General features: G+C 36.2%; 1 protein-coding gene across 1 annotated transcript in view; it reads left to right on the top strand.

Annotated features, from left to right (window-relative positions):
• Nucleotides 1–453: 453 nt before the first annotated feature.
• The window catches only part of LOC126777675 (uncharacterized), a 28,027-nt gene continuing 8,985 nt past the window's right edge, over nucleotides 454–19,495 (top strand). Inside the window, exon 1 of the mRNA XM_050500800.1 lies at nucleotides 454–631. The gene's annotated coding sequence lies outside the window, so the exon portion shown is untranslated. The remainder of the gene's footprint in view (nucleotides 632–19,495) is intronic.

The raw sequence follows: 19,495 nt of genomic DNA, 5'->3' as shown, positions 1-19,495 counted from the left end.
TAAGCTAAAATACGTCTTATTATAATCTAGTAAATACCCGTATGGTAGAAACGAATAATAAATTTATCATAATACTGTTTTGCTAGCTGTTACGTAGTAATGCTTTCAATACCACTTGGAGTTGGGCCCTAGTTTCAGTTACACAAAATTTAAATACGTTTCAAGTGAAATCTACTGACTCAAATTGATGTAACACTAACCGATATTCTTGTTATATACTTTAATATAAGCATTAAAATTTCCATGTTATTTACATTGAAAACAGTTGGATTTGTTCTATATGTGTAAATAAAAAATATATTGAATAACAATATTCAATAAAAAAAAGCTAATACTCTAATATTGCACAATCCAAATATTTGCATACAGGCCACAAAAACCCGTTCGGAAAACATTGACATGTGCATTCCCGCGCTTTAATATTACCAATCACAGGCCAGTATCGCGCTGAGAGTTCACGTAAGCGCGCGCGTTCTTTTTTTCAAGTTTAGTGATCAAATGTGAAAACGACTATATTACTTGTTTTTAAGTTTTGAAAGGGATATTTATATTTCATCTTCATTTTATTGTGTTTTGTGTTTTAGTGTGTAGATATCTTGTTTCGTGCGGAAGGTCTGTGTTTCTTTGTGAGGTAATAAAGGAAAATACTCATAATTTTGCGAAATTTGATTTAAATATACGATTTACCGAAAAAGTGTACCTATATAAATAAAAAAAGTTATGATCTTTTTTTTTAATAATTAATGAAGGCTTAATCATGTGCCACATAAGAATAAAAAATATTATTTTTAATTAATGTTATTATTTATGAAATTATATAGAACAATAGGCATATAAGAATAAATAAAAGACTTTAAATTCTTATTTTATATGTTGTTTGGCAAAAATATCTGATATAGTCGTAAATTTATTACGCCTTTTATCATAAAATAAAAAAATTAGTTTGATAATAATATATATTTGATACGAAGCTAACAAAGGCTAAATTTAGTTAACATTTTACACTTACTACAACAATTATATTCAAGTACTTAACCATTACGTTAATGTTAGAAGTTATGCAACTTAATAATCGAATCCAGTACACAATGCTATAACAATTTATAATTAATTAATCATTCACGCAAACATAATATACAGAAGTAACGGCGAGTGACATTCTATTATAAATTACTTATTTGTTTGTGAATACTAATATCGTACAATATATATAAATATTATAAATGCAAAATATTATGTAATGGACGAGTGATCCAGTCTGAGTTTACAGGGAAACTAAGTGATAAGCATTAAATTTTATTTAAAATGGTAGGCAGACTGGAAAGTGCTACCTGATGATAAGTGGTCCCCACCGTGCACAGAAATTGGCATTTAATATTAATATGTAAAATCAGTAAATACTAGTAAATGATCTATATGATAATCTCATGTGTCTTTGGTTAGTTATATTATATATTACTAGTTTCCCGCGGCTTACCCTATACATCGTTAATGTTATAAGGGCATCCGAAACAGACCCTACTCACGTAAAGTCCTCTGGATTATCTTAGTATCATAGATACTAAATAATCTCATAGACAATTATAAACGATATATACTCAACACTAAGTTAACAATCTTGGGGCCAATTCTTCTAACAGATTGTCACTTTATCACAATCGAATCGAAGCGTGATCGTTGCCATTTTTCCGTTTTCCTATTCTTTAATTTAATTGTCGAGTATTAATATAAAAGCTAACAATTATGTTTGATTTTGACATAACGGTATATGCTGACTGCCTCGTTGATCTAGTGGCTTGATGTAAGGCCACAGACCCGGAGGTCCTGGGTTCAATTCCCAGCTCGGGCCAATAAAAAGTTATTGGGTTTTGTCAGAAAATCCTCAGCCCGGAGTCTGGAAGATGGAAGTGTGTGCACTCCCGTGCCTCGGAAAGCACGTAAAGCCGTTGGTCCTGCGTCTGAACTCTTTCTGGTCGTGTCGGATAGCCGTCCCATTGGATTATGAGAGTTAGGGCATAGAGAGTGTACCTGTGTTTGCGAACACACTTGTGCATATAATATCTCCTGCGTAGTTGGCTCTCTTGAGATTGGCCGCCGTGGCCGAAATCGGTGTGGAGGACATTATTAACGGTATATGTTAACACATTATCGGTTCCGTTCCGATTCGAATAAATACAGATGATTCAAAGTTCGGAATTGAATCGGGAACGTATCGTAATCGTTATATATTAGTAGAACTCGGCCCCTGATTTGTAACTTATTTTATCACACTACGTGTTGGTGAATACATTATTTGAGATAGAATATATCCAACGCGTGCAAGTTTCCTCACGACTTACCCCTGCCATTACCGAATTATAAACACAAATGCACTTGACAGCTTAGTGGTGTCTGTATTTAAAAGTCAATCATTTTATTAAAGATTTTACTTTTAATTTCTAGTTGCTGTTAGTGGTTCAAGTAAACTCTTTCAACTATGTGCTATCTTTCATATGTGTATAAAATATATACATATATATTTATATAAATATGATATATCGTGTATATATTTTTAATGTCATATTCATAGTACATAACAAGTAATAACTTGATAGTTTGCCCTCATAATTGAGTTTGTTGTCTCTCAAAGCTCCTTCGAGTCTTCTGCATCCTACATCACTTTGGCGAAATAATGGTTTACTAAACAACTAAGTGAAAATTTAGTAGAAATGGAACTAACGAAAATATTTCTTATATCATACAGATTGAATACACTAAAAAAGCCTTCATATGATATAGTTCTACTTCGACATAAGATAAATCAGAAAAAAAAATGTTTAGCTGGTATCAAGGTTAGGCCGAGAGTTAATATATAATACAAATAAATCAGTTTTACACTGACTTAAGACAAATCTTCGTCGCAAATAACGTTTCGTAATTGACAAATAATTGATTGTTTATATATTATAAATATGTATCATAGGTGACATTGAGCAGAAAAATGTACTAATAACTGTAGTATAACTGAACGGTCAACACAGCGCTCATAAAAAAACGTCGGTAATCGTCGTTACGTCATAATTTTCATCTATTGGTTATCCGTCCCGTCTTTCCACGTATAGAATAAAGGTCTACGGGTGTAAGGGTAAAACGCTTATATCTTAAATCCTATAATTATCGGTAAACGCGGCGCACGCCAGTAAAGTTCCAAGTCAGCAAGACTTTTCCGACATCTTCAACAATCATCATCATATATCAGCCAATTCACACAAAACCGTAATGAATTATACACCTAATTCTTCCTCATTATTCACTCCATCCATTGGTGAAAACTGTATTAAGATAGAAGTTTTTGCATGTGTCTAATTTCATTGAAATTCTGCCACATGTGTATTCCACCAACCCGCATTGGAGCAGCTTGGTGGAATAAGCTCCAAACCTTTTCCTCAAAAGGGAGAGGAGGCCTTAGCCCAGCAGTGGGACATTAACAGGCTGTCACCGTACTGTTCTGTACTGTTTAAAATAATAAAAGTACTTATTACATTCGGATGAAAACGTGTAAAACATAATATTTACTATCATGACTTTAATCGGTTCTACATATTTAAGATCTCGTGTGAGATGAAGGCGATCGTGACTCGGATGCTGTAGTCCCGTAATGCAATAAAACTCATGTTATGTCATCTTTACAATATTACAATGAAACCATAACGGAATGTTGTGCTCGCAGACATAGTTTTAAAATTATTAAATCAAATTGTATTTATAGGCGTCTTGAAAATACCAAAAAGAGCAGGTCTTGCTTTTCGTGAAATTATTTATAAAATTGTTATAGGTGAATAAGGAAATATATATATGTATAGTGTCCATACATCATAGGTTTCACGGAAAAATAAAGTAAAAAAAACATTGTTACGTAATTTAAAGCATAGTTTTATTAGAGTACATAACCAAGTAATAGTTTGCTAAAATTAAAATACTCGCAAGCTGTGCATGGATACAATTCTGCACAAGTGTAAGCACAAACACTTGCGTACCTACTCTCTATTCCTAACAAAATAATATCATATATGCTGGCAGCATTTTCATTTCATTTTCATTTCATTTATTGACTATTATGTTCCTAATTAACTTTAGAAAAACTTAACTTTAACGTTAAAAGTGAATATTTAGTACGCGCTTTTTTATTGTCGTGTGTGTGATTGCTTAATATATTTCATTTAATTTCTTTGATTATACGAAATTTTAATTGACTGCTACTCAGCTATTAAATTATCGTTAAACTATTTATTAAATGCTCGAGATGGCCAAGTGGTTAGAACGTGTGAATTTTAACCGATGATCATGGATTCAAACCGGGAAAGCACCACTGAATTTTTATGTGCTAATTTGTGTTTATAATTCATCTCGTGCTTGACGATTTTTTTTTTTTTTTTTTATATCGCCGGGAGGGCAAATGACTCTACTCCACCTGATGGTAAGTGGTAGTAGAGTCCAAACGCGACGACGGCCAGTACAGACGGGAAAAACGTTCTGCACTAGCCGCCTTCGCCTTGCCGGCCCGCAAGATGCCTCTTCACGCCTCGTTTGAAGGAACCCGGGTTGTAAGAGGAGGGGAATACGTGAGCTGGTAAGGAATTCCATTTTTTGGAAGTGCGACAAAGAAAGGAGTTGCCAAATTTCTTTGTTCGCGATGGAATTGATGTCACAGTTAGGCGGTGACATCGAGAACCAGCCCGCGTGGACTTAAGAAGGAAGGGGGAAGCAGGAATTAGAGAGAATAATTCCTCAGAGCACTCGCCGTGATACAGTCGATAGAAAGCGCTCAGTGCTGCTATCTCACGACGCAATTGTAAAGGTTCAAGGGTGTTTGTGACCTTTACGTCGCCAATAATGCGTACGGCACGTCGCTGCAACCGGTCCAAGGCCTCAAGTAGGTACTTAGCGGAGCCATCCCAAAGGTGCGAGCAATATTCCACGCAAGACCGTACCTGTGTTTTGTACAGCAGGCACAGTTGTTGTGGCGTGAAAAAGCGCCGCACCTTGTTCAGAACTCCGAGTTTCCGTGAAGCTGTTTTTATAACAGCCTCGATGTAATCCCTTGGACTAAGGTCGCAGCGAACGTCAATCCCCAGCATGGCGATTTTGCTTTGCATCACCAGCGGAGTACCACAGAGGGAGGGAAGAGGGGAAAATGTTGACTTTTTCGCCGTGAGAGCGCATACCTGTGTTTTCTTGGCATTAAACTCAACAAGATTATCAGAGCCCCATTTGGCGATGAGATCTAACGTCCTATCGAGTTCAATGACAAGATTCTCCCGCCTCTCCTCAGTTTCCGCCCGCCCAGCCACTGCGCGTCCGTGGTATCCACCATGCACTGTACTATCATCTGCATAGCAATGTATGTTCCCAAGGGAGAGCATATCATTGATATGCAAAAGAAAGAGTGTGGGAGATAGCACAGATCCCTGGGGGACCCCAGCATTCACTACATAGAATTGTGAAGCGCAACCATCTACTAAAACACGAAGGCTACGCTTGTGTAGGAAGCTGGCAATCCAGGTGCATAGCTGAGCAGGCAGACCATATGCCGGTAGCTTGGAGAGAAGACTTCTGTGCCAGACCCTGTCGAAAGCCTTGGAGATATCGAGGCTGACAGCCAACGATTCTCCATGCTTGTCGATAGCTTCACCCCAGAGGTGTGTTACGTACGCTAGAAGATCACCTGTGGACCGTTTTGGTCGAAAACCGTACTGACGATCATTAATTAGACAGTGATCTTCTAGGTAATGGATCAGTTGGTTGTTTAAAATCCGTTCCATCACCTTACAAAGTACTGAGGTGATAGCTATTGGCCGATAATTTGCCGGGTCAGACCGATCCCCTTTTTTGGGAACCGCTTGCACATTAGCTCTTCTCCAAGCCTCCGGCACACTTCCCGAAGAGAGAGAAAGTTGGAACAGGCGCGTTAACACAGGAGACAGCTCCGCTGCGCACTTCTTCAGCACTATGGCTGGTATTCCATCGGGACCGCTAGCTTTCCGTACATCAAGTGATTGCAGCTCCGCACGCACATCACGTTGCCTGATTTTAATGTCAGGCATCGTATGGCCACATGCAGGTATTGTAGGTGGCAGTGCACTACAATCATCGATGACGGAATTGTCGGCAAAGAGTTTAGCCAGGAGATCAGCTTGCTCTTGCGGACTGTGAGCTAGCGATCCGTCCGGATTTCTGAGCGGTGGCAGCGAAGGTTGGCAGAAATTGTTTTGCACAGACTTGGTCAGACGCCAGAAGCTACGGGAGCCCCTAGGATGCGAAACAAGGTCATGACCAATCTGTACAATGCGCTGTGCATCCGCTCTCGTGTATGCCTTTCTACAGGACTTGGAATTTTTATTATAGTTTGCTTTCAGTGAGTCAATGTTAGATGCCCCGCTAATGCAGCCGTTGATCCACTTGCGATATGCCGCCTGCTTAGCTGATACAGCATCGGCACATTCACGAGTGAACCAACGGTTACGCGTACTCCTACTGACGAGATCTGAGCTAGGAATGTAGTATTCCATTCCCAGCATGATCTCGCCAGCAACAGCAGCGGCACTAGCTGTCGGGTCATTCCCACTGAAGCAACGTTCCTTCCAAGGGACCGACGCATAGTAATCGCGCATACCGTCCCAATCCGCCGACTTATAGTGCCAAACGCGACGTTTGCATACCGCTAGTGGCGGCAGCTTGGCCTGTGGCACTCTGGTAGAAATAAGGCTGTGATCCGAAGAGCCAAGAGGAGCCTGAACCACAACCTGATATTCCACCGGATGAGAAGTCAGCAGAAGGTCCAGTAGAGAAGGTGCTTGCCCATCAATGTCTGGGATCCTGGTGGGCTGATCAACCAGTTGGGTCAAGTCATGTGTGAGAGCAAAAGCATGAGCAGTCCTTCCAGCATGGTCAGTTTTGAGGGATTTCAACCAGGATTCGTGGTGAGCATTAAAGTCCCCCAAAAACACCAATTCCGCGTTAGGAAATTGCTCTTGCGCAGCATCTGCCACCCGACTAAGATGGTCAAATAGTCGGCTTGTCTCCAAGTCACCATTGTGGGATCTGTAGAGGCACACGTAGACTCGGCTCTGACGAACCAGGTCCACACGTACCACCAACATGGAGAAGGAGGGGTCCTCCAAGCAGCGCAGTCGGTGACAGCAAACATCCGTCCTGACGAACAAGCATACTCCGGCTTTCGCTTTGAAGGATTCTTCAAGCGTGTAGCCGGGATAATTAAGGTAGCTGGTATCGGCAGGACGGAGTATTTGTGTCTCCGTGAGAAACAAGATGAAAGAAAACATCGTGTAGAAACGAGCATGTGTCTAATTTTACTGAAATTCTGCCACATGTGTATTACACCAAACCGCATTGGAGCAGCGTGGAATAAGCTCCAAAACTTTCTCCTAAAAAAATGAGAGGAGGCCTTAGCCCAGCAGTGGGACATTCGTAGACTGTTAATACTACTTATCATGATTTGTTTGTTTTCTATGCAAGTATTGATAAATAGTACTGGCTAATAGAACGAACCTAAACGAGTTTCGGAAAACGCAATAAAAAAATAATTGTTGTCCCCAGACCCCAAGGTCAATAAAATTAATCGATTTCCTTCCAATAAACTAACATTACATTTCAATGACGTTATTTTGAATCAAACAAGACGTTAAATTAAATAAGTATTATAAAATATCAAAATTGTTTACTGCTATACAAAAAATATCAAAGTTATCAAAAAATATTATGTTTAAGCAACACTTACATTTGTTAATGGCGCTGTGATTTTATTATGTAAGTACATACGTCTGAGAACCGAAGCTTTGTCTCGTATCTAACTTGACCTGAGAATATTTGACGTGATTGAGTAAAACTTAAATGAGGGTAATGCGCCTAAGAAAAGGAGGTCGAGTGAGCTATGTGAGATTTTTTAAGCTGTTAGTAACGAACACGGCTTAGAATAGATTTGCGAGTAAAGCAATTAAGAAAGCAAGTTGTTGCTTTATTAGGATGACATATATTATTATTTTAAAACAGTATCTTTGTTTTAGATTAGATGTCGTACACAAATTGTAACATGTAGTACATAGAACAGCATTTTATTTTGCTTGTGCTTCGATTATTTCGACTGGCTGACCGAATGGACTCAATTTATTAATTTAAATTAAAAAAAAATGTATTTTTATTAATCTCACTAAGATCATTAACCATCTTATATAAATAATATTAAAAAAAATATAGTAATTCAAGTGGCAACAATATCATATCGTGACTTTAATAGTTCCATTGTTGTTGTCTGATGGTTTGATGATTCATGGTATTGATAATTATTTTTTATTATGACTCGACGTAATTGTTGAATTTAAAACGATTGCTTATGGCGTACAATATGTCCACATGGATTGGTACTGTTTTTATTGTTAGTAAATAAAAAAAAATCGTTCGAAAGACTGTAGACAAATGCAAAGCGATTGTCAATTTCGTTTATAATTCGATTTATCACGTATAAATCGAAACGTAATAATGATAACGATACACAATAACGAGTGACGTTTTGTATTGAATAATTTAGGGGAAGACCTGTGTCAAGCAGACCTTTAAAGTATATATGGATGGAAAATACCAATACAAGACGAAACTACGCAAAGCTCGAAGGCACTAGTATCGTATGAACGATTAGTTAATCCTCACACTACTAACGCATATCAAACTATGGAATATATTTTGGGGTCATGTGAGTTGTACCTAATTACAATGGGTCAATGACCTTACTAAAACTTAAATTAAACAATTTTAAGTGTTAACATTGTTAGGTAAAATGCTACCATGTACTGGATACTGTTGTATCCAGCTCTGCTATCAGTAAAAAATAAAAATGCTGTAAAAGATGTATTCCAGGCCTCCTAGATGTATATTTAGATTAATTTAATATATCGCCAGTGCGCTGCAAATTTTGAAGTGATGGTTTTATATTTAATGTACCACGTTAAGGAAAACCTTCAGTATAATTTTAAAGAAACTCACTTTTTGTGACGTATCCAAATAAAAAAAATACATTAAAGGTTGTTAATACTCTTAACAGTGTAATTTTCAGCAAGTGAGAATTGTAAATCTAAGCGAACAAAGTCGTAGATACAGTTAGGATATGTATTCATTTAATTCTTATAATATCTATAAAATAAATGAAATGAAAGCAGGTGTAACTATATTCATTGCAGAAGTATGTGGCTTAATGTCCTAGTTGACATTGAACGTACAAGGCTTTCGAAGAAAACTACAGTTGAACTAAATGTTGTGTATTGTAATGCCACTTGAACAACGACTTCATCAGTTCCACATTCTTAAATTCGTCGACATCATATTCGATCTAAGAATAAAACATTATAAATCTTTATACATTTTATTAAGGTCAGGTCGATTAAGAAATCGTCAGGTTGAGAAATATAAGTATTTAATTCAGATTAAATTTCAAATGAAACTAATTTAAACTTCGTCAGCACATTTCAACGTTCAAAGACGTCTAGAAGTGTAGAACCTTTGCTCAGAGCCATAGAAAATATAATTAATAGCGGTTGGAAATACTAACGGACTTTATATGCGTCTAGAAACACTACAAAGATGCCTAGCAAACAAAGAAAACACATTTTAAATTTAATTACAGAATAATAAATATTTTATTAAAGATAAATTGTTAAAAAGTAATTTGTCACTTTTACTACTTAATCATATTTTATAAATGTTCCGGTGCAATGGTTATTTGTTTATTATAATATAACCGCAGGGGTCTGTAGTAACTGTAACTGCAATCATTTAAATGAAATTATAATATTTTATAGTTTATGGCTACTAGCGTCTTGTAGTTTTTGGCTTATACTACAAGATTTGATAAAATGTAAGCACTTAATAAAAAATATATCTTCGAGCCAAATGATAATGTTGGACTTATTATTTATTAAATTAAATCAAAGTATATCATGCTTGAGTTATTACAATACCTTAGTTACTATTCATTTGCATAGTATTATTTTGAGAGCATGCTAGTATTTAAAATACCCACTTGTTATTATAAAGTTCATTTTGTTAGAAATATCTTATACAAACAATCAAATTTCGATTGTGTCAAATTCTCAGCTAATATTTCCACGAATATAACCCCGTACAGTATGATTTGAAAAATAATGTCGAGCGAATCCCGTCAATGTTGGTCAAATTCGTTCTATTTTGTTTAGAAGAGCCGAGATGGCTCAGTGGTAAGAACGCGTGAATCATATATAATATATACATTATAATATCTTATTAAATATATATGAGGGTTGCATTGGAGCAGGGTGGGTTGCCTTAGCCCAGCAGTGAGACATTCACAGGCTGTTACTGATTTACTAGTTAAGTTTAGAAGAAGGATTGATAATCATTTCTATAGTTATCTAGTTTAGCCAGTGCAGGCAGTACATTTAACCCCGACGCATATTATGTACATAACATTTGTCAAAGTCAAAATGCGATGCTGCTACTATAATGATATATACATCATCCGACTAAATAATAACTACGTATCATCTGGGGAAACCAGAGCTCGATTCGTAAGAAAAATTGACTTCAAAAACTTGTCTTATAAAAAAAAAACAAAAGAAATCAAAGGTAGGTAAAAAAGCCGGATAGCCGGTTTTCTTCTAAATCGGTACGTGTATGTGTTGTTTCTATAAATATTCATTCACAATCGACGGCAATGTGGCCACAAAACAGTTTTGTAATGCAAATTGAGCTGAGTCAATCGATCACAATGTTTAGAAGTAACTGTTCGCTGTTCTAATAAAATCTGTGCTTAGCTTGAGGCCGATCAGCGATTAAAATTCTACCCATATCTTATTTTATTATATGCCTATTATTTTGCTGTAACCTACTCCAAATTCAAATATTCTTATAGACAAAAAAAAAATAAACTGTAGCTCTCGCTATTACATAGATATTCACATCTATAGTTTAAAAAAAAGCCAAAATGGCTCAGTGGTAAGAACGCGTGAATCTTAACCGATGATTGTGGGTTCAAACCCGGGCAAGCACCACTGAATTTTCACGTGCTTAATTTGTGATTATAATTCATCTCGTGCTTGACGGTGTAGGAAAACATTGTGAGGAAACCTGCATGTGTCTAATTTTCCTGAAATTCTGCCACATGTGTATTCCACTAACCCGCTTTGGAGCAGCGTGGTGGAATAAGCTCCAAAACCTTCTCCTTAAAAACTGTTACTGTATTACTTTATTTATATAATATTTATTAATTCTATAGTTATAGAATTTTAAGATAGTAATCTAGTTTCAAAAATAGTTCCTGGATTTAAAAGTGATATTGTGTGCGTTATTTGAGTTCGCCTGTTTTGCCCATTAATTTTAAGAGAGCAAGAGACAGCTTTTTGTTTTTTTTTTTTTTTTTATATATTCGCCGGGAGGGCAAATGACTCTACTCCACCTGATGGTAAGTGGTAGTAGAGTCCAAACGCGACGACGGCCAGTACAGACGGGAAAAACGTTCTGCACTAGCCGCCTTCGCCTTGCCGGCCCGCAAGATGCCTCTTCACGCCTCGTTTGTATATCGAAATCACTTATTTCTTGCTGTCGTAAAACAATTTATCTACTACTATTTACTACAGTACTTATTCAAATTAGAAAAAGATTCAAATAAAATGTTGTTGTTGTTAAATAAATACTCCTAAGCTATCTCTTACCTCTACCAAATTTATTTTTCTGTAAGATCACTTTGCATTAAAATACTAATGTCCAATATTTTATTTTTGTAATGACATAAATACACTTTTTTAGAAACGATCCCCTCAGAATATGGTTTTGAAACAATTCAATCAAGATTTATAAAATTTATGATCAGAATTATAGAAGCCAATATTCCAAAACTACATTTCAGTTACAAATGTAGACATTCATTTATTCTCTTCGATCTTATCCACTTGAATGGTCACATCAGTTGTTACACAGCCTTCACTTTAAACATTGGGCAAGCCCATATTTTCTTTTGCTCTGCCGACCTTGAGTTCACCGATGTTAAGTTTCTATATGCGTTCCTTGCCTACTGTGTTTGATATAACAATTCCAGTTTTTTTTTTAATTCCTTTTTTTGTTTATAGTTCCAAGAAAATATAACCAATATTTTGTCTATGGCTTTTATGGAATCAGCTCTTTTTTATGATCCTTATTTTTAGCCAGATTTAGTGAAATACTTTAAGCTTAAACTGAAGTCGTAAAGTAATATTTTTTTTTTGCATCCGCATCTATATTTAGGCTTAAAGACTAAGTACCTATACCTTCCAAAGTATTCCATTATCAGTATGTACGAGTACGCGCAAAAAAAATTTACGTGTAGTTTTTATGAGTTCGTTGACATAGAGTAACACTTATCAGAGGCGACTGCTTCATGTGGGTTGAATTTAGTAACTGCATATGGAAATAACGTTATTATTATAAGGACATATAATGCGGTGAAATGAATGTCATAGCTTTTTTTATATATGTAATATGTAGCCAGACGGGGAAATGGAAACCTGATGGTATGTGGTCACCATCGCCGATAGACATTGGCGATGTAAGAAATATTAAACATTCCTTATATCGCGCACGCGCCTTCGACCTTGGGAACTAACATGTTATGTCCCTGGTGCCAGTAGTTGCACTGACTTATCACTTTTTCAACCAGAACGCAACGAAACTAAGTGTCGTTGATTAGTGATTGATAGTGATTGAATACCTGATGATTGGGTGGTACCTACCCAGACGGGCTTGCACAAAGTCTTACCACCTATTATTACCACTTATTATATTAGAAGAGGTTTCCAAGGATAGCGTTGTCGTCACATAACCAACATTAGCAAAAATACGTTTTCAAATTAAAGCATCTTAAGATTAAACAATCAAACTGACTCTTCAGCATATAATATAATAAATAATATAATTATATATGAGACCTTTGTATTGACGCCCGGTCATCAATTCGTTGCAAACTGTTTTCTGGCTAGAAGAGCGGTTGTTAAATGACTTGCACAACACATAACGTCTTCTATTTCTGTTCTTAAGAAAAAAATAATGATGTTCTTAAGAATAGTAAAAAAAAAAACAAATTCATGGATATCAGGAAGCCGGTACTTTCGCGTAATTAGTTGACACATGGATCAAGATGGAGAAATTGCTACAAATACCAATAACTTGATGAAAAAATTATTGTATCGACATTACAGATAGAACCAGGTACCTAGTGAGCTTACTATGTAGATACCTAATAATTTATTGAAAAACATAATTCATCATACAAGTGTAACATACGGAAGGATAGAATATTGCGTTAAGTAACTTTGATTGAATGTTGCGTTTAGTTGAGACGTTGTTACGTATGAGCACGATATACATATAATACTTTTACTGGATATTAAAGATATTTAAGAAAAAAAAAACATCATTAACAGACCATAACAGCAGTTACACTACACACTTATATACATTATATTACATAAATGTAATGAATAAATTAAAATATAACAAACGAATTAATTGAATCAATTAAATACTACAGATAAAACATTTAATTGACCACCAAACAGGTTTATTTATTTAGGATTTTAAACAGTTAAATGCATTTATACATCAGCAGCCAATGCAATTGTAATTGCCAATTAGGCAAGGGCATAATACCTTAGTGCCACAAATACGCCATTCGTCATACTACGAGTACATTACAAGTGTAAATAGTGATAATATTGACGCTAAACTTGAGGATCTTTATGCATCATTTTATGACCACATTCGTCTTGCATTAATATACCTATAAGAGAATACAACATTTTTGTCATTTTACATGATAAATTAAATGTAAATTTGCAAGCGTTTCGGTATGCATACTATATTCCAATATAGAGGATGAAAAATAAACAAACTTTAGATTCACATATTCCAAGGGATTTGCTGAAAGCTCTGCTAGATTATGCGGTACAAACAGTTCTTGAATAAAAGGCACATCTTTATTTATAATACTAATAACTAATAACAACTTTGCCGGCATTAAAAATGTATTTTTAATCTATAATAATTAATACCATTAATTATTTTATACCACTAATTACGTTATGTCAGTCTATTATTATTTATGTATATAGATACACAAATAAAATTGAGTTGAAGTGTCTGTCTGTGAATTAAAAGAATTTTTAAGTTAATATGGCGGGCTATTTGCGAGGTACCAAAAACAAATAATTTTTGTATTTAAGATAACCGCTGCCTACTACCACCGCAAAATTTAAATATTTTAAATGTATAATTCAAACAGGCAAGGCATACATGAGAGCGGATGCACAGCGCATTGTACAGATTGGTCATGATCTTGTTTCGCATCCTAGGGGCTCCCGTAGCTTCTGGCGTCTGACCAAGTCTGTGCAAAACAATTTCTGCCAACCTTCGCTGCCACCGCTCAGAAATCCGGACGGATCGCTAGCTCACAGTCCGCAAGAGCAAGCTGATCTCCTGGCTAAACTCTTTGCCGATAATTCCGTCATCGATAATTGTAGTGCGTTGCCACCTACAATACCTTCATGTGGCCATACGATGCCTGACATCAAAATCAGGCAACGTGATGTGCGTGCGGAGCTGCAATCACTTGATGTACGAAAAGCTAGCGGTCCCGATGGAATACCAGCCATAGTGCTGAAGAAGTGCGCAGCGGAGCTGTGTCCTGTGTTAACGCGCCTGTTCCAACTTTCTCTCTCTTCGGGATGTGTGCCGGAGTCTTGGAGAAGAGCTAATGTGCAAGCGGTTCCCAAAAAAGGGGATCGGTCTGACCCGGCAAATTATCGGCCAATAGCTATCACCTCAGTACTTTGTAAGGTGATGGAACGGATTTTAAACAACCAACTGATCCATTACCTAGAAGATCACTGTCTAATTATTGATCGTCAGTACGGGTTACGACCAAAACGGTCCACAGGTGATCTTCTAGCGTACCTAACACACCTCTGGGGTGAAGCTATCGACAAGCATGGAGAATCGTTGGATGTCAGCCTCGATATCTCCAAGGCTTTCGACAGGGTCTGGCACAGAAGTCTTCTCTCCAAGCTGCCGGCATATGGTCTGCCTGCTCAGCTATGCACCTGGATTGCCAGCTTCCTACACAAGCGTAGCCTTCGTGTTTTAGTAGATGGTTGCGCTTCACAATTCTATGTAGTGAATGCTGGGGTCTCCCAGGGATCTGTGCTATCTCCCACACTTTCTTTTGCATATCAATGATATGCTCTCTCTTGGGAACATACATTGCTATGCAGACGATAGTACAGTGCATGGTGGATACCACGGACGCGCAGTGGCTGGGCGAGCGGAAATTGAGGAGAGGCGGAAGGATCTTGTCATTGAACTCGATAGGACGTTAGAGCTCATCGCCAAATGGGGCTCTGACAATCTTGTTAAGTTTAATGCCCAGAAAACACAGGTATGCGCTCTCACAGCGAAAAAGTCAGCATTTTCCCCTCTTCCCTCCCTCTGTGGTACTCCGCTGGTGATACAAAGCAAAATCGCCATGCTGGGGATTGACGTTCGCTGCGACTTTAGTCCAAGGGATTACATCGAGGCTGTTATAAAAACAGCTTCACGGAAACTCGGAGTTCTGAACAAGGTGCGGCGTTTTTTCACGCCACAACAACTGTGCCTGCTGTACAAAACACAGGTACGGTCTTGCGTTGAATATTGCTCGCACCTTTGGGATGGCTCCGCTAAGTACCTACTGGATGCCTTGAACCGGTTGCAGCGACGTGCCGTACGCATTATTGGCGACGTAAAGGTCACAAACACCCTTGAACCTTTACAATTGCGTCGTGAGATAGCAGCACTGAGCGCTTTCTATCGACTGTATCACGGCGAGTGCTCTGAGGAATTATTCTCTCTAATTCCTGCTTCCCCCTTCCTTCTTAAGTCCACGCGAGCTGGTTCTCGATGTCACCGCCTAACTGTGACATCAATTCCATCGCGCACAAAGAAATTTGGCAACTCCTTTCTTTGTCGCACTTCCAAAAAATGGAATTCCTTACCAGCTCACGTGTTCCCCTCCTCTTACAACCCGGGTTCCTTCAAACGAGGCGTGAAGAGGCATCTTGCGGGCCGGCAAGGCGAAGGCGGCTAGTGCAGAACGTTTTTCCCGTCTGTACTGGCCGTCGTCGCGTTTGGACTCTACTACCACTTACCATCAGGTGGAGTAGAGTCATTTGCCCTCCCGGCAAATATAATATAAAAAGTTTACTAGTTATTTAATAAAATTAGTATGTATATTTACTTTCAGCAATGTCGTCCAGGCAAAGAAGTTCTTTTAAGAAAATGCTGATTTGTTTAATTTAAACTAAGGTTAAACATATTCAGATTAATTTGAAATCATTAACGCGCGAAATGATCACGAGATGTTAACAGCATATTTTGAAGTCTGTTTTTAATAAAGCTGTTCGTAAAAACTTTTCTTTTTAAAACTGGAAAAAAAAAACATTCCGTAAGAATGATAATAGTGAATCGATTATTTAATTCTAATCACGGCTAGAGTTCCTCAGACATTACAATGAATCCAAATCACGTCAGCCATTCGTATCACGTCGTCTCCTACCATATTATTGAAGAAAGGAAGTAGTCTAACTGTAAAATTGATGTTTTTGTAAAATGGACCCAGTTGTTTTCATATTTAGGCTGATTATTGAGGTTAGTAGAAAGTGGTCGACAGACGGTGTGACAGTTCACAACTCACAGTTATATCACAGGATATTGTATTCACAAGTGTTAATAGATTAATACTCCTGGGACCGTCCAAACAAATTCTATTACATAAAGGCATCAAATTTGTAACTTATACGGCAAATTTTTCTACACTTGTTTGTATGTTAGTCTAGTTATTTTCTACAAGATATCCTTGAAATAATCGCTATGGATGAGTAAGAACGTGATCGTGAACGAATTTGCATTATTTTATGAGTAACTACTACCTACTACCAACCTTCTAGTACAGTACGATCATACACTGCTTACATTTCATTTTAAGGTTAAATTATTCATAACCAAGATTAATAAAATATGAATGATTATTTTAAAGAAATAATTTATATACGTTTTGAAATTTTTTTTAATGGTCGATGAGTGAATATTTCAAGGTCGAATTAATAGGACTATTCTGTAAGAACAAACTCGAAACTCACCGCAGAAAACTTTCGTGAAATATCAGAAATTGATATGCGACATTAACCATAGTAATGATAACATTTCAAGAATACACGCATCAAAATAATGTCCTCCAGATCGATTTCGGCCACGGCGGCCAATCTCAAGAGAGATTAGCCAACTACGCAGAAGATATTATAGTGCACAAGTGTGTGCGCAAACACAGGTGCACTCTGTATTCCCTAACTCTCATAATCCGATGGGACGGCAATCCGAATATCACTGCTGGTCAAATTTAATCGTTTCTTATATTTGTATGTCAAGGATGGTTAATCTCTCTTGAAAATAGCTGATATGTTTTTTTAGGATTTCATTTGTGCGTAATGTTTTTCTATGCCAAGAAACTTTACAACGTTCTCTCGTCTGGATATACACGCGTATTAATTTTTTTTAAAAGACAAAATTGTTCAGGACTTTTATCACAAGTGCGAGATTGGCTGGTTCTATCTAGAAATACTTTACTATTTTTGTTACTGTAGAATAATAACAAATACAGCTTTTACAACTTCATTCAAGTAAAAAAAAATATCGATTTACTACAAAAAAATGGGCTTTATTTAATCGTCATATTTTAATTCAATAATATTTTTTTAACATATGTAGCTACATTTTAGCTAAGTATACCGTGATTCCGAATATATGTGCCTAAATGATTTAGCCCTCCAGTATATAAAAACGGGCAGTAATGGGTTAAATATGTTAAGCTCAAATTTGGAAAAACAACAAATATTTTATTGATAATAAGAATTAAAAAAAAATGGCGCATTCTCTTGTTGAGCATCGTCTTTTGTAATTATTATGAAATACTATCTTGTTTCGAGAATGAAATTAGTTTTTATTCTTTTTAAGTAAATTGTATTTTAATGTATTTTCCGAGTTTACAAAGCGGGTTTAGAATAATTAGGAACTATCATTAGTTCAGTGTTTTAGTGCGCGCTTTCTCGTTACAAGTAATCGAGTAAAAAAGAAAGTGTATACATTAACTTGTATTTTCTGTCCCTTTTCACTTTTAGAAAAAAAATAGTTTACAACAGGCGTACTTTTTAATGTATATATAATTATATGATAAAAAAATAAAGGCAATTGACAAATCAATCATATTATTGTTGCATGGACTTTAATATAAATACTAATATCATGTTTTGTCATATAATTATTAGCTGTATTATTATGTCATGTGTTTACCTTAAATAATTATATGTTCACCTGGTTTTGCTATTCTCAATCGCTATTCTTACAATATTACATCGATTTTCTTACAATTTTATTTATATAATTCAAGTTATATATATAAAAAGTTTAAGTATATCAATAAACATTATGCTATTGTGTACATATTCGTGTTTTTGCTAGTATTTTGCGCTATAAGAACTGAGAAGAAGGTTTGAAGCTTTTTCCACCACGCTGCAACAATGCAGGTTGGTGAATACACAAGTAGAATTTCAATGAAATTATATACATGCAGGTTTTTCTTTACCGCTGAGCACAGGAGGAATTATAAACACAAATTAAGCATAAGAAAAACATTGGGCTTGCCTGCCGTTTCAACCTGAACTCATCGGTTTAGATTTACGCGTTCTAACCACTGCTCCATCTAATTTTTCTAAATAAATTTAAATGATTACTCAAACATTAATATCAGTGCTTTACTTCATATTTATTTATTAGTTTTCACGTCTGCAGGACGTTTTTTATGGTACTTGTGTCTGTGAACGAAGGAGACAACTGACCATCTGATTACGATACGTTCCCGATCCAATTCCAATCAAACTTTGATTATTCTATATTTATTCGAATCGGAAACGAACCGATTTTATATTAACATATACCGTTATGTCCAAACCATAATGAATTGTTAACTTTTATGCAACGGAATAATACGGATAACATGGATAAACGGAAACGATTCCTGCTTCAATTCGATTGCGATAAAGTGACAATTTGTTAGTAGAATTTTCCCCATGCCTACTGCAATTATCCTAGATTTAATTAGAAAGGCGTTAAAGTTATAGAATTAGACTTATCGTTGCAAAGCTAATTTATATATCAATGCATATATTTTATTCATACGATTTCAATACTTGTTGCAAAAGATCAGATATAAAGTTTTTGTTTACTTATTATATAGTATATTTATCCTTGAAATAACAGTAATTGCAATTAAGCGATGGTCTTCAACAGTTCGTTTTCACACATAAATTTTAAATAAACAAAAGTTTTATGTTAATTAATTGTAAACAAGAACAAA

Source organism: Nymphalis io, chromosome 23, assembly GCF_905147045.1.
Source record: "Nymphalis io chromosome 23, ilAglIoxx1.1, whole genome shotgun sequence".
Classification (NCBI taxonomy): domain Eukaryota; kingdom Metazoa; phylum Arthropoda; class Insecta; order Lepidoptera; family Nymphalidae; genus Nymphalis; species Nymphalis io.
The sequence above is the reverse complement of the archived record's forward strand: the minus strand, read 5'-3'. Positions and strand labels throughout refer to the sequence as shown.